At 42.2% G+C, this 12276-nt stretch overlaps 1 long non-coding RNA gene across 3 annotated transcripts; it reads left to right on the top strand.

Annotated features, from left to right (window-relative positions):
• Positions 1–722: 722 nt before the first annotated feature.
• On the top strand, positions 723–12067 carry LOC118173927. 3 transcript variants are annotated; one of them, XR_004754452.1, is made up of 3 exons: positions 723–6005; positions 10217–10306; positions 10396–12067. It is a non-coding gene; the product is annotated as an uncharacterized LOC118173927 (long non-coding RNA). The 3 variants fall into 3 exon arrangements; XR_004754453.1 differs by lacking the exon at positions 723–6005 and adding an exon at positions 9474–9910; XR_004754451.1 differs by lacking the exon at positions 723–6005 and having other exon boundaries at positions 10077–10306.
• The last annotated feature ends 209 nt before the right edge of the window (positions 12068–12276 follow it).

Genomic DNA, 12276 nt, shown 5'->3' with positions numbered 1-12276 from the left:
TCCTAATAAGCAAGGGTTTCATGGTGGACGAGTTGCACAGACCCACCGTTTCCCCCAGCGTCCGTATTGGACTCCTTCCCAGGCAGCCCCACATCACCATGGGGCTTTGTGGGCTGCTGCGGGTGCTGAGTGGGAGGGTTCTGCTGTGAAGCTCTTCTGCTCCGACCCACGGTGCCATCTCGGTTGTCACAGAGACAGAAATAGCTTATCTAGGAATGTATTTCTTGCAAAGGAAGAACTGACTCTGCCAGTTTTATGACAGTCATCCTTGTAAGCCTTGCCTGTGTATTGGTTTGTATGAGTGGCTTACACTTGAGGCTTTAGTCATTAGCTCTTAAAAACTTGTTAGTATTTGAAACTATGGCCATCTCTTCTGCAATAGAAAACATCTTTGTTCCAATGCCTTCCTCTTATCCCTCCGTGTTATCCCTGCTATTTTTTTCATGTTACTGCTCCTGGAGAGTACTGAGGCATTCTCTCAAAAGAGATGCTTGTATTTATTGCTCAACATTATGATTACCATTGTGTAAAGAATATGTGAAAATGTTTAAATCAGCTCTTTTGCATTCACTAACTTGTATAAAGCCTTTAGAAGCATGAGAGTTAGAGGGAGTGTCATTGCCTGGTCTAAGCAAGAGCAGATACATTACTTTGAGGGCTAAAGGAACTTAACAGTATCTGAACACTCTAGCCATTTTTTTAAAATAGAAACTTAATATTCTACATATAAATCATTGCCAGGAAGTCTGGATCACACGCTGAGTTTCTTGGCCTCACCCATTTGTCCTCAGTGAAATCTCCAGAAGCTCTTCATGAGGATATCACAAAGGAAAGGATACTGAAATTTCTGGGAGGTAAAACTGTACATCTAATTGTGGAAAGCACAGGCGTGGTAGTACTCCGTGTTAAAAATATCCGTCTGTACACTTAGGGAGGTGAAGAATGATATGGCACATCCTACAAATCAGCACCCATGTCTATTCTGTCATAGACATACAATTTAGGGGTTACCTTAGAACCTTAGAATACTTATAGAGATGCAGGTGTTATTTTCCTTTTTTTTTTTTTTTTTTTTTTTTTTTTTTTGGTAGAATTAGTATTCGCTGAATTGATGTGTATACATTTTTGTACTTTCTGTTGCCTAGGGCTATTGCACTTCAGTCTTTGATCTTGCACGCTAAGCTGGTTGGAGGTTGGCCAGTACTTGGATAAGAGATTTCATAGGAATTTCATGATGCTGGGAGGAATTGTTTTTGACTGGAGATGGCACTTTCTGCTATGAGTCAATGCTGAACAAATACCCCTGGATGGCACCAGGGTGCCTGGAATGCCACAGGCTCCATCTGTAGAGGAGACATAAAATGTGGCCATGCAATCTGATTTCCTATGACTACACATGTCCTGGCCAAAGTAAGATCTATGTAATTAATCCTGCAGCCAATAGTTTCAGATAATATATTATCGCTCTCTCTCCTAACCTATTGCTGAGGATTTCTCTGCACAGGTGCAGCATTTCTGAGAAGGATGAAGAAGGAGATCATGTCTGTGGACAGATGTAGTCATTCTGACAGCATTTATTGTTGTGTATGGCTAGTGTGTGGTGAGGTGTGCAGGTACCAAACAGGTAACCATATAAATGTTTAGCCAGTTAAGAAAGCTTGTTAACTCCCACTTGAATAGAGGTGTGGTTGTTTTTGTACACGCCATGGCCCATAGACTCCTTCCTTTCCCAAAGGGGCACGTAACGAATCTTGGCACAGAGGTGCTTGGGGCTGGATCCAGAAGCTGCCTCTGAGAGACCTGGGGGGTGTGCTTTGAAGGGCTCTCTTCTGCTGCACGGGGAATGTCCTGGGCTGGGAGATTTCCCTGCATGAATGTGGAAAACAGTGGTGAAAAACTGGCCATAATTTTTAAAGCAGGGACTTTCATAGCAATGTTCTGCAAACAGTGTCTCATTTGCCATTAGAGAGTGACCCCTTAATCACATTGACAAGTAATCACTCACATGAGTAATCCTATTGACATCAGTTGGACTGGAGCTGCATCATTATAATTTAGCAAATAACTACTCAGTTGTTTAGAATATAAATGCTTCTAATTTATGTGGAAATTGAAGGCATTTCTATCTCATTCATTAAAGAAAACATGATGTGAATTATCACTTACTTAACATATCCAGGGAAAGGCAGTTCTGAAGCTGCATAATGCAATAAACAGAATGAATCTTTTTTTCAACCAATGGCTGCGTGAGACTCCCAGTGAATGTTTCCTGTGTTTTTCTACTACCCAAATGGTAAACTCAAGCTGAGTTTAACACTGGCTTCTTTCCAGATAAGTCATCATCAGTGGTGAAGACCTTTTGTTTTGAATTTGCTTAGTTCATTGGTTAGTGGTGGATGACTCCAGGGTGGTCCTGCAGAGCTGCATGAATTTATAGAGTTAATATGAGTGAGGAGCAAAAATTTTCTGCCAGAGATTTGCTGATACAATGCTTGGGTTATTCAAAGAGTGTGGACAAGCTGTAATAACCTGTTGTATTTTTTGAGGACTGGAGTATGACTCCAGTTTTTTGGAAGCCATGAAAGTCCATTGTCTTGCTAAATTCTAGTTTGGAAGTTGGATCTCCTCTCCTTAAACTTCCCTGCAGCTCCATGCTAGTCAAACCTTGCCTTTAGCACCTTTTCCCAAGCAGTGATCAGCATTCAGCTGCTGCCATGCTGTGCCCAGGGGACAGTGAGATTTAATCCTTGTTTTGGGGTCCTTCAGGCTGAGTACTGAAACAGCCAGCAGCACCACCACCCTTGCTGACTGTCTTTGCACATGCATAATGATTTTCCCTGATTTTCAGCCTAGTGAAATGTTAGGGCTTTACAATTTTGATTAGGCTTGAAGGTGGTAGGGGTTGCCCAGATAATAGTTTTTTATAGCTGTTAAGACAATTTAAGACAAGTACCGTTTTCCTCTGAGTTGTCCATCATGAGCTCAGTCCAGCATTCGGTAAGGCGGTGGGGAAGCCACTTCCCTCGGTGCCCCTGGGGTCCCATGCGTGTGAGGGGTGCCAGACCCCGTGGTCGGGGACAGTGACCCCATCTGAGACTCCTCGGTGGCTGACGGCCGCAGAGCTGAGGTGAGGCAGGGAAGAGCTGAGAAGCTCTTCGGGTTTCCCTCTGTCTCAGTGGGATCTCATTTTGCCCTGTGTACACTAGATAGCACATCCTGCAAAGAGCACTACCTGGTGCGGGTAGCAGCTCAACTACAAGGTGTGGAGTGGGCTGGGGAAACAGCAAACGCCTTCTAGAATAAAGAGAGAATGCAATGAAGCATATGAACAAGAAAATGCAGACCCAAGTGTATGTAAATACATATGGCACAGCTTTTCTCAAGCCACACTTTTGTTTTGGTAGCAGGGTTGGAACGCTATTTTTGTCTCTTCTCCCTTTGTTCTTATTGTGAAACACATTGTCAGAGCATTCCTCATCAGGAAGAGAGAAGTTTCAAAGAAGAGATTGTCTCTTTTTCAGGGCATTCTCCCACACCTGAGAAATGGATGCATTTTTGGTAAATCACTTTTTTTTTTTTTTTTTTTTTTTTAAGGGAAAATTGTGTGCCAGCTGAAATTCATGCATAATCTCCTGCGTAGCCAGGGTAGATAGCTTAAAAAGAAAACTCTGTAGTAACACAGGAAGAAAAACAAACTGATAACTCCTGCCAGATTGATGGCTTCTTCCTTCATCTAAATCTTTATAGATTAGCATGTCTGTTTTCTTTTCATAGATATGTTTGTTTGCACTATATCATCTAACCTAATCTATAAGGCAAGTATATTTATCCTCGAGCTGTGAGGCATTTATACTGTTCACTTGTCACCAAGAATAATGGAGAGGATAGGTAAGATAATTTCAACCATATTAAGGGCTGAGAGATGACTATAGGTATTTTGATAACAGGACACTCAGAGTGAATAAACTGAAATGCTTTTGTTACATATTAGCTAAAAATACACCTTCTGTTATGGTCTTTTTCCTGTTTTTCTTCTGTCCCGCTGCTGAGTGAGGGCACCTGGCATTGCTCAAATACAGGTAGACACCAGTAGCCACTGTGGGCTCACCCAAGGGACCTCCAGGGTGAAAGATGGGAGGGTGCGTGAGGAAGAGAACCTCCAGTTCACAGACAGTGGTTTGTTTAAGTGACCTCAGGCTGCCGTTTCCCCACAGTTCCCCCCTCTCTTGTAAATGGCAAATAGTTCTGAAGATGGGAGAGACACCTTTGGGCACGGTCAGTGCCAGGGCTGATGCAAAATTCCTGGTCACAAAGGTACTGCTTCTGGATGACAGGCAGCTGGGGATTCATTTCCAGACCTAACGAAGCAGATGATGTCTGAAAGCCCTCTCCTAGTCTTTATTCAGCGGGCAGCCCATGTGCAGGTAAGACTATGTTAGCTATCTGCTATTTCATATTCAGGTGTCAAAAGAGCTTTCCTGCAGCCCTGCTGCTTTGCCAGATGCTCTCCATTTTCTGTGCATTTGATCCTTCTTTTCTAAGCGTAACTCTTTGTAACTCTTGCCTTTGCTACCTTTCATCTTACTGATTTCACAGTACTTCCACAATCATCAAGAGTGTTTTGAATTCTGATCCTGTCCTCCAAAGTGCTTGCAACCACTCCCGGCTTGCTGTCATCCACAAATTATGTTAGTATCTTCTCTACTCCAGCATCTGAGCCTGTTCAGGAGCCTCCACTTCATCTGTCCTCTCAGCTTCACAGGAGACACTAATAACCACTCTTTGATTGGTGATTTTCAATATATTTGTAGCTACTTCATGCTAATTTTATTTAGACTATGCTTTTTTAGCTTTATTTATGAAATTGTTTTATGGAATTGCATATAAAGTCTTGCTCACTGAGAAATGCCATATCTCATATTTCTTCAGTGATGAGGTCACTTACCCCCTCCTGTGCTTTCCCTCCTCTTCTCTGCCCAAATCCTCCGTAAGTTACACTTTTTGTTATTTATTTATTCTTGAGAAATTTATAAACTTATATTGGCTATGTCTCTTGGGCCACTGTTTAATCTTCTAGGTGATGACAACTTGATTGATGAATAATAGATTTCAGTGTCTTTGCAGCTGCCAAAGGGAGCTGTAATTTCTAAGTGCATCCCTTAAGATAGAAGTAGTGTTTGTCCTTCTCCAGGAGTTTGTGTTTAATCAGCTCAGTTGTCTTTCCAGTATTGAAAAACTCTTTTCATTGTAATTTATAACAGAAATATTCAGAAATAAGCTATTTACATTGTATGACTGTGTAGATTATGGGTCTAATGTTTAGAGTGCTACAGAAATTCTGTAAGTGATATTCCTGGCTCTAGAAAATTTAAATATTTAGTAGGCACTGTAGACAACTGAAAGAACTGAAAACAAATACAAAGGAAAATTAATTAAACTACTGAGGTTTAGATTAGTGGCACAACAGAGGTTGAGTATTTTATTTTTTTGATAGAGTATGAAAAATATGGAAAAATTAAGCTGGTCCCTTGAAGATACTCCAAACTGAAGAATAACATGAAATGTGATTTTATCCTCTCAAAGATGGGGATTTTTTATAGTCACTAAAATCCCCCCCTAATTTTTGTTTGTTTGTTTCTGTTATTCTGTATTATATTTCCAATGTGGAAATTGATATACCTGACTCATAATGTTAGAAAAACAAGCAAACAACAACTTGGGGAAAGCCGAATTTCATCTTCTACTATTACTATGAATACAAACAAAAAGTGGTTATGAATTACTTTCCATCGATAGAAGGCATTTATTTGTCCATTTATTTTACTGGAGTGTCTATTGAAATTGAAGTTCTTGATTAATGATCTGCAAGAAGTTAAGCTGAAGAAATCTGCTTTTGTAACCACAAGGAAACTGCAAGGATGTGGTGGCTTAAATACAACACCTACCCTAACCAAGACTGGAAGTATAAAGCATGCAAACACTCCTGGGCAGAACATCATATAGAGGTAAGGGTCACTCACAACTGTGCAAAATATTACTGCTGCAACGTATTTATATGGAAATGTGGCAGGTAACTTGTTCAACAACCAGGTTGTCAGAAATAATCACTAAAGAAATTATAATTCAAATATAAATAGATCCAGGGTATGTGTAGGACATTCAGCTTTCATGAGCATTCATTAATTTTCGGAAACCTCTTTCTAACCAAGTCATGGAGCTAGTACAGTGCAAGTGCTCGTACAGAGCCTGTTAACTCTATCATTGCTTTAGACAGATCCTCTCTGCTATTTTTTTATTTTACTTTCTTCCTAGGTCATTTTTTCTTGTGCATCTTATCCTTTACCATACAAGATATAAATTCTCCCTTGAGCTGTTTACTGGCCTGCACCACTCTATTCCTTTTAGCTGATCATACTAGCAGTTACAAAATGCAAATATGCCAGACAGCCACTTTACTGTTATCTGAGAGCTCTTCTGCCTATAAGCCCATTGTATTCCTGAAATAGCACAGCTTTCCCTGCTTCAGCAGGTTTTCTGAAATTAAAAGGCTTTTCAAGACTGCTGTAACATCTTATAAATCATACATCGTATGGACTGTTTATTGTACACAGATCTTAACAAACTCATTTTTCAGCTTGCTGGTGGCTTTCCTAAAGCCCACGCACAGCATGCCACTGATGAGGCCCTGGGGCCGGCTCTCAGTTACTACCTCACTCTTTCTGTTTGGCTCTTTTCAGCTGTTTTAGGATTACCAGTTTTGCAAGGCCCTAACAAACCTAGCCTTATCGGTGCGGAAGATTTCACAGCAAATGGTGAATATATTTCCGTGCAAGAAAGGGAAAGGCATGCAAGCAGATGGACCGCATGCGTTGCAGAAGCGTAGCATCTAATGAACATCTGCCTTATAAATGCATGGCTGGATCTGAAAACTCCCTGCTACTCACATAGGTACTTGCTTAATGTGCCCTCATCAAGTTCAGTTTAACCTACCTGCAAGAAAATGAAGCTCATCTCAGTGCTTGGCTTGTTGCTACACGTGTGATCCAGTCTGCAGCAGTTAGCTACAGCCGCAGCTTTGTGCTGACCCACAAAGAGACACAGGTACAGGAAATTTGCATAGTGTGCAAAAAGACCGTAGAGTAAAATTTCTCCTCTACAGCCTGAGCTACTCATTCAGCCTCCAGTTCAGATGGGAACCCTCAGCTTCGGGGCTCCTCACGGCCAGGCCAGGAGCGTGCAGGGGAGATGGCAGTGGCTGCAAGCAGCACGCCCAGCCCGGGCAGTCCCTGGCTCGGGCTGCAGGCCCACAATAAAGAAAGCATTTTTCTGCAGAAGCTCTTTCTGTGGAAAAATGGTATTCACTTGAAAAATCTAATTTGCCATTGAAAAAGTCTTGACCTTAAAAAGTTAATTAGTCCTATTAAGAATTTAGCAGGAAATTGCTCGCTAAGTCTTGGGCTGGCTGAGTCCTTTGGGGGTCCTTCATTTGACTTGAGTGGGAGTTCAAGCAAATCTTTTGTCACAAAAATAACTGGAATCAATACTTAGATTTCATCCTGGAGAATGAAAAGTGTGATAATGTGCTAACTGCTATTCCGGCTTCTGATATACTTTTTACATTATGAAAACTGATGAAGCATTTTATGAGAGAAAAGTGAAAAAACAACAACTCAGGAAGTATTCCCCTAGGCTGATGAGTACATGTGATGTGATAAAATACCATTATTAATCTCAGCTGGGGGCAAATAATGGTTTCACAGAAAAAAAAAAAAAAAAAAAAAAGGCAAACAAACTACAACCACTTGGAAAAACATGTTGAACATAAAAGCAAAAATTGCAGATGTTATATGACGATTTGTGGCTAATGGTCCAAAATCCTGCCAAGTATTGAACAAAGTTTTGAATGCAATTACTTTTCTGTACTGAAAAGAAAACAAAGAACAACAACACCCACCACCACCACCAACACCAGCCATTACAATGAAGATACCCAGCGTTTCAAAAAGTGCTTATTTAAAAATATGTCTGTTTTTCTTCATTCTTAGAAGGTTCTCTCTTAGACGAAGCATTCTCCACTTTGCGTCCCTGTGTCTGCTGTGCTGCTGCTCACCCCTGCAGCCCCTTTCCTGCGGCCTGGTTTTATCGCCCAGGGGGACAGGGCTGCACCCGCTGCCTTCCTGCCCGGTGACAGCAGCCCCCAGCCCCACGGTGCCGCTCCCCTGCGGCTCGTCGGGGCCCTCCCTGGGCTGGGGCTCAGCGCTTGGCGGCTCCGCTCGTCTCTGGGTGCTGCAGCCCAGGAACGCTGCCCAGAAGAGGTGCTTATGGGATGCTGCGATGGTTTTTGGCTGGGCATGTATAATTAATTTAATCTTAAATCAATTTACAGTATAAATAATGAAGCACCTCTTAATGGACTTTCGGCTGGTCGAGTGTCAAGGCAGATTGCGCAGCGCGGAGAGAATGGCGAGGAACAACTTCCCCTGTTGCGCAGGCTCGTTGCAGAGCATGAATAAATCATCCTGTCTTACTGGCAACTGTTTCATACTGCTCTAAGATTTCTGAAGTTAACTTCCTTCTAATTTAACATATGCCAGCATTTTTAAAGCAGCCTTGTTCTCTTAAGAAAAAGCACCTAATTTATGCACTGCTTTTAACTTTTAATAAAAGAGCATGCTTATGAGCTCCGAAAAAGAGAAATAGCTGGGAATGAAAGTCATAGTTCCCACCAGCTCTGAGATGAACAGCTACAAAGGGAAGCGATCAGGACTTCACTGCATCTCCAAAGTGCTGAGAGCCCTGCTTTGAGCTTTTTATTTAATTGTACGAACTGTCCTGTTTTAAAGGATAAGCTCTTCCTTCACTCCCATTCAAATATTACCTCAGATTTTTGGGCTGACTTTGACATTCTGTCTTTTGGGAATTGTGATACTTTTCTGCTTGGGAATGATGTTACAATGAAGATGCTGTGTGCTGCTGCTGCACTTCCCCTGCACTGAAAGCTGCGTTTCCTCATTTCTGAGACAATATGGAGAATTTTCACACAATTGCGTTTATTAAAATCAACCACAGCTATAATGGCAAAGCTGTTCACAGTACGTAAATCTGTAACTTGCTCATGAATCCCAGTAAAGTTTCCATAGCTCTCAAATGTGGATGAAACAAAGATAATTCTTTTAGAAAGTTTATTTATAACCTTGATTCCTCCTCTGTGGTGCGCTTATCACCATACTTCACTTTGGAAGGGTTCTGGGGACTTCTCTAGGAGAAAAAGCTGGTAAATTTAGGGAGCTAGCCAAACAGCTGGCTGTTGGTTGCTTGCACCTTGATGCGTACTTGGGTGTCTCTTCCACCCTAAAACAAGGTCAGTGTGATCCTGGCTTTGGCAGGTCGCTCCAGGTGTGTCTGAGCTGACACGACCTCTCGGTTGGTGTTGTGCTCTCTGCAAAGTGCCGCTGCCTTCCCGGCCTGCAGGGCTCCCACGGCATCTCCCGGGCACTGGGCAGCCTTTGCTGGAGACTGGAGCTGGCTGCCGGGAGCTGGTTCAGTGCCTCGCCTTCCTGAAGGCTTCGGCTTGAGGGTTTGAAGGGTGCACGTGATGCCGGTGACCGTGCAGCGAGGTGCTGGGTGATTTGGGTGAACAGGGTCAGTGAGGAGGGAGGGAGCTCACGCTGCTGCTGCTGCCACTGGGCAGACACTGCTTGGCTTCGGTGGGTGCGGGCTGTGCTCCGTGCTGGCATCGAGCGCCCTGCAGCCATGCCGAGGGCTGGTGTGCCCACTTCCCACTGGGAAATTCAATCCTCTCTGCACCGTTGTCTGTAATGAAGGCTTCAGTCACCTTGGCTAGAGTCTGCCCTAAATCTAAAAAGAAAGAGATTGGTTTTGATTCTTCCTCAGAAAATAGCTGCTTGTGGTATGTTATAAATAAAGTGTTATGTTATAAATAAATAAGAAAATCCCCACGTTATTTCACAACAGGAAATACTGTGTTCTGAACAGCTGGAGTCCCAAATCAGTGTTTTTGTTTGTTTGTGTGTGTGTGTGTTTTTTTTTTTTTTTTTTAAACAAATATAGTATTTTAATGGTCAAATTTACAAGATTGATCAAGGCTATCAGGGGAGTGAGTTTAGCTTTGTGTGTTGTAAACGCAGTTAGTGCTGCCCTGCTACTGACTTTTTCTCTTCTTGTTTCTTTGTCTTCTTGTTTTACTTAAATACAGGCAAACTCCCTACAATGGATGACTCTGAGCCCAGGCATCCCTTTGTTGCGGTATCAGGAAAAAAACAGAGAGATGTTGCCATTTGCCTAGGTAAGATAAATAATGATTAGGTGGTGGGCTTCTCATCTGAAGATGGATTGAGCAATAGAAGCCATTCTCTCTTGAATTCCTCTTTTCAGGTGACTGAGAAGCAATTTCAAGCAACAGGGAAGTTCTGCCCTGGTACTGTTCATCACTTTGTTTCTAGCAGAGAAATTAGTCATGTTGTAAATAAATAATGGAGGGATTGTTAGAGGCAGAGTGATGCAGCACTTTTCTCCTTCTTTTGATTGCTGCCTTGCAGAAGCCATTGCCATGGAGAAGTGCAATCTGCAGCGTGGTAGCTTTCCTCTGCAAAAAGATGGCAGCGTGATGAGGCACATCACCTTCTGTGAATGCCTCCCAGTTTTATAACCAGAATGCCCTCCTGATTTTATAAACAAATCTTTTAGCAGCTTGTAAAGGGCTTCTCCCTCTGATCACCCATGTTCCCACACCTCTGCTGAAGGAGGCTTTCTTTTCAGATCCTTCTGGTTTCCTATGGACTAGAAAGTCCAGAGGTGCAAAACAAGTGTGAAAGTGGTAGCACATACTGCATCTCCACGAGAGCATGGCTGGGAATTTGTAACTTTATTTTGAATCCAATTTTGCGGGTTAAACGGATGGAAGTGCACCGTGTAAGTTATTCAAGGGCCGCGTGCCCCCCTGGGTCAAGATAGTTGCAAAATTAAATTTCATTTATTGAACCAGTGCGTTACTTCTGTTGAGAGACCACCACTCTTTCTCCCCAGAAGTATGTTTAAAAATTTCCATGGTCTTTTGAGGTACGGGTAAGTTATTCTTAATATTTGCTGCTTTGTACTTCCATATATACTGTTTGCTTACATTAACGGTAAGCATGTTCTCTGCTTTCTCTAACTGCTACCAGCAGAAATTCCATTTTTGAGAGCAAAACAACACAAGTCTTGGGGATTTCAGCTTGAAGAAAATGAATCTTATACACACAAGAGTGTTTTGTAGGTCTAGAGCACAGCTATCTGTCACTTAATTAAAGATATATCATGCGATTATTTTTGGTCTGCAGACAGACCTGAATAGAGGTTTGTGGTTGTGCCTGAGCTTGGTGCCACGCACCTTTCCAGTTTACCTTCCTTTCCATTTCAAGGTCATGGGAAAATTACTTTTGCTGCTCCTTCCACTTCATATTCATTCATCATTTTCATATGGTAACTACACAGAGTGGTGTCGTGTTGTGCAACTCAGCCACATTGCAAGCTGCCAAAGTTAAAAATCATTTTTTTCTCTGCACCAGAAACAAGGAGCTGTTTCTTGTCACACTTCAAGAAAGTGAAAAGTAGAACTAGTCCAAAAGCTGTGGGTTTTAGTTTTCCCATTCCTCATATGTCCTTTGGAATTCAGAAACTTTTAACGGTCATTTTGGACTGAAGGTATGAGCTTTTGATGATTTCCTTAGAAAAACAACCTTATAATGCTGCTCAATATATAACCAGTAACATAACTTGTGAGGTCACTAAACCCTGTTCCTGTACATCACTTTTTGTTTCTACCACTACCCATTCTGAGCAGGAGGAGGAGCTGTGTGACACTGGGGGCTGGATGGTGGAAATCCAGCCCAGATTTGGCGTTTGAATTTTCTTGTGTTCCAGAGTTAAGCAGAAATGAGTGCTAAAAGTCACTTTAACTAATGTGTAGGATGCTTTTGGTCACTGTGATCTGTAGCTGGTGGCTTCACAGGTAATGCCAAAGGGCTTGATCCCAGAGTTAATAAAGACCCAGACATTTATCGATTTATCTCTGTTGTTCTCTCTGATGAACAGGCCCTTTTCTGAATGAAAAGCATTCTTCCTGCTGAGACAGAAAGTGATTGTGATTGAAAGCACTTGTGACCCTGAAACATGACAGTTTGGGAGGTGTTTTTTTCAGTTAATGAGATTTTTTTTTTTTTTTTATTTCTCTGCCAACTGGCTGGCTGCCAGGGAAGCTTGATCCTTGGTCCCCCA

This window comes from Oxyura jamaicensis, chromosome 13 (genome assembly GCF_011077185.1).
Source record: "Oxyura jamaicensis isolate SHBP4307 breed ruddy duck chromosome 13, BPBGC_Ojam_1.0, whole genome shotgun sequence".
NCBI lineage: Eukaryota > Metazoa > Chordata > Aves > Anseriformes > Anatidae > Oxyura > Oxyura jamaicensis.
The sequence above is the reverse complement of the archived record's forward strand: the minus strand, read 5'-3'. Positions and strand labels throughout refer to the sequence as shown.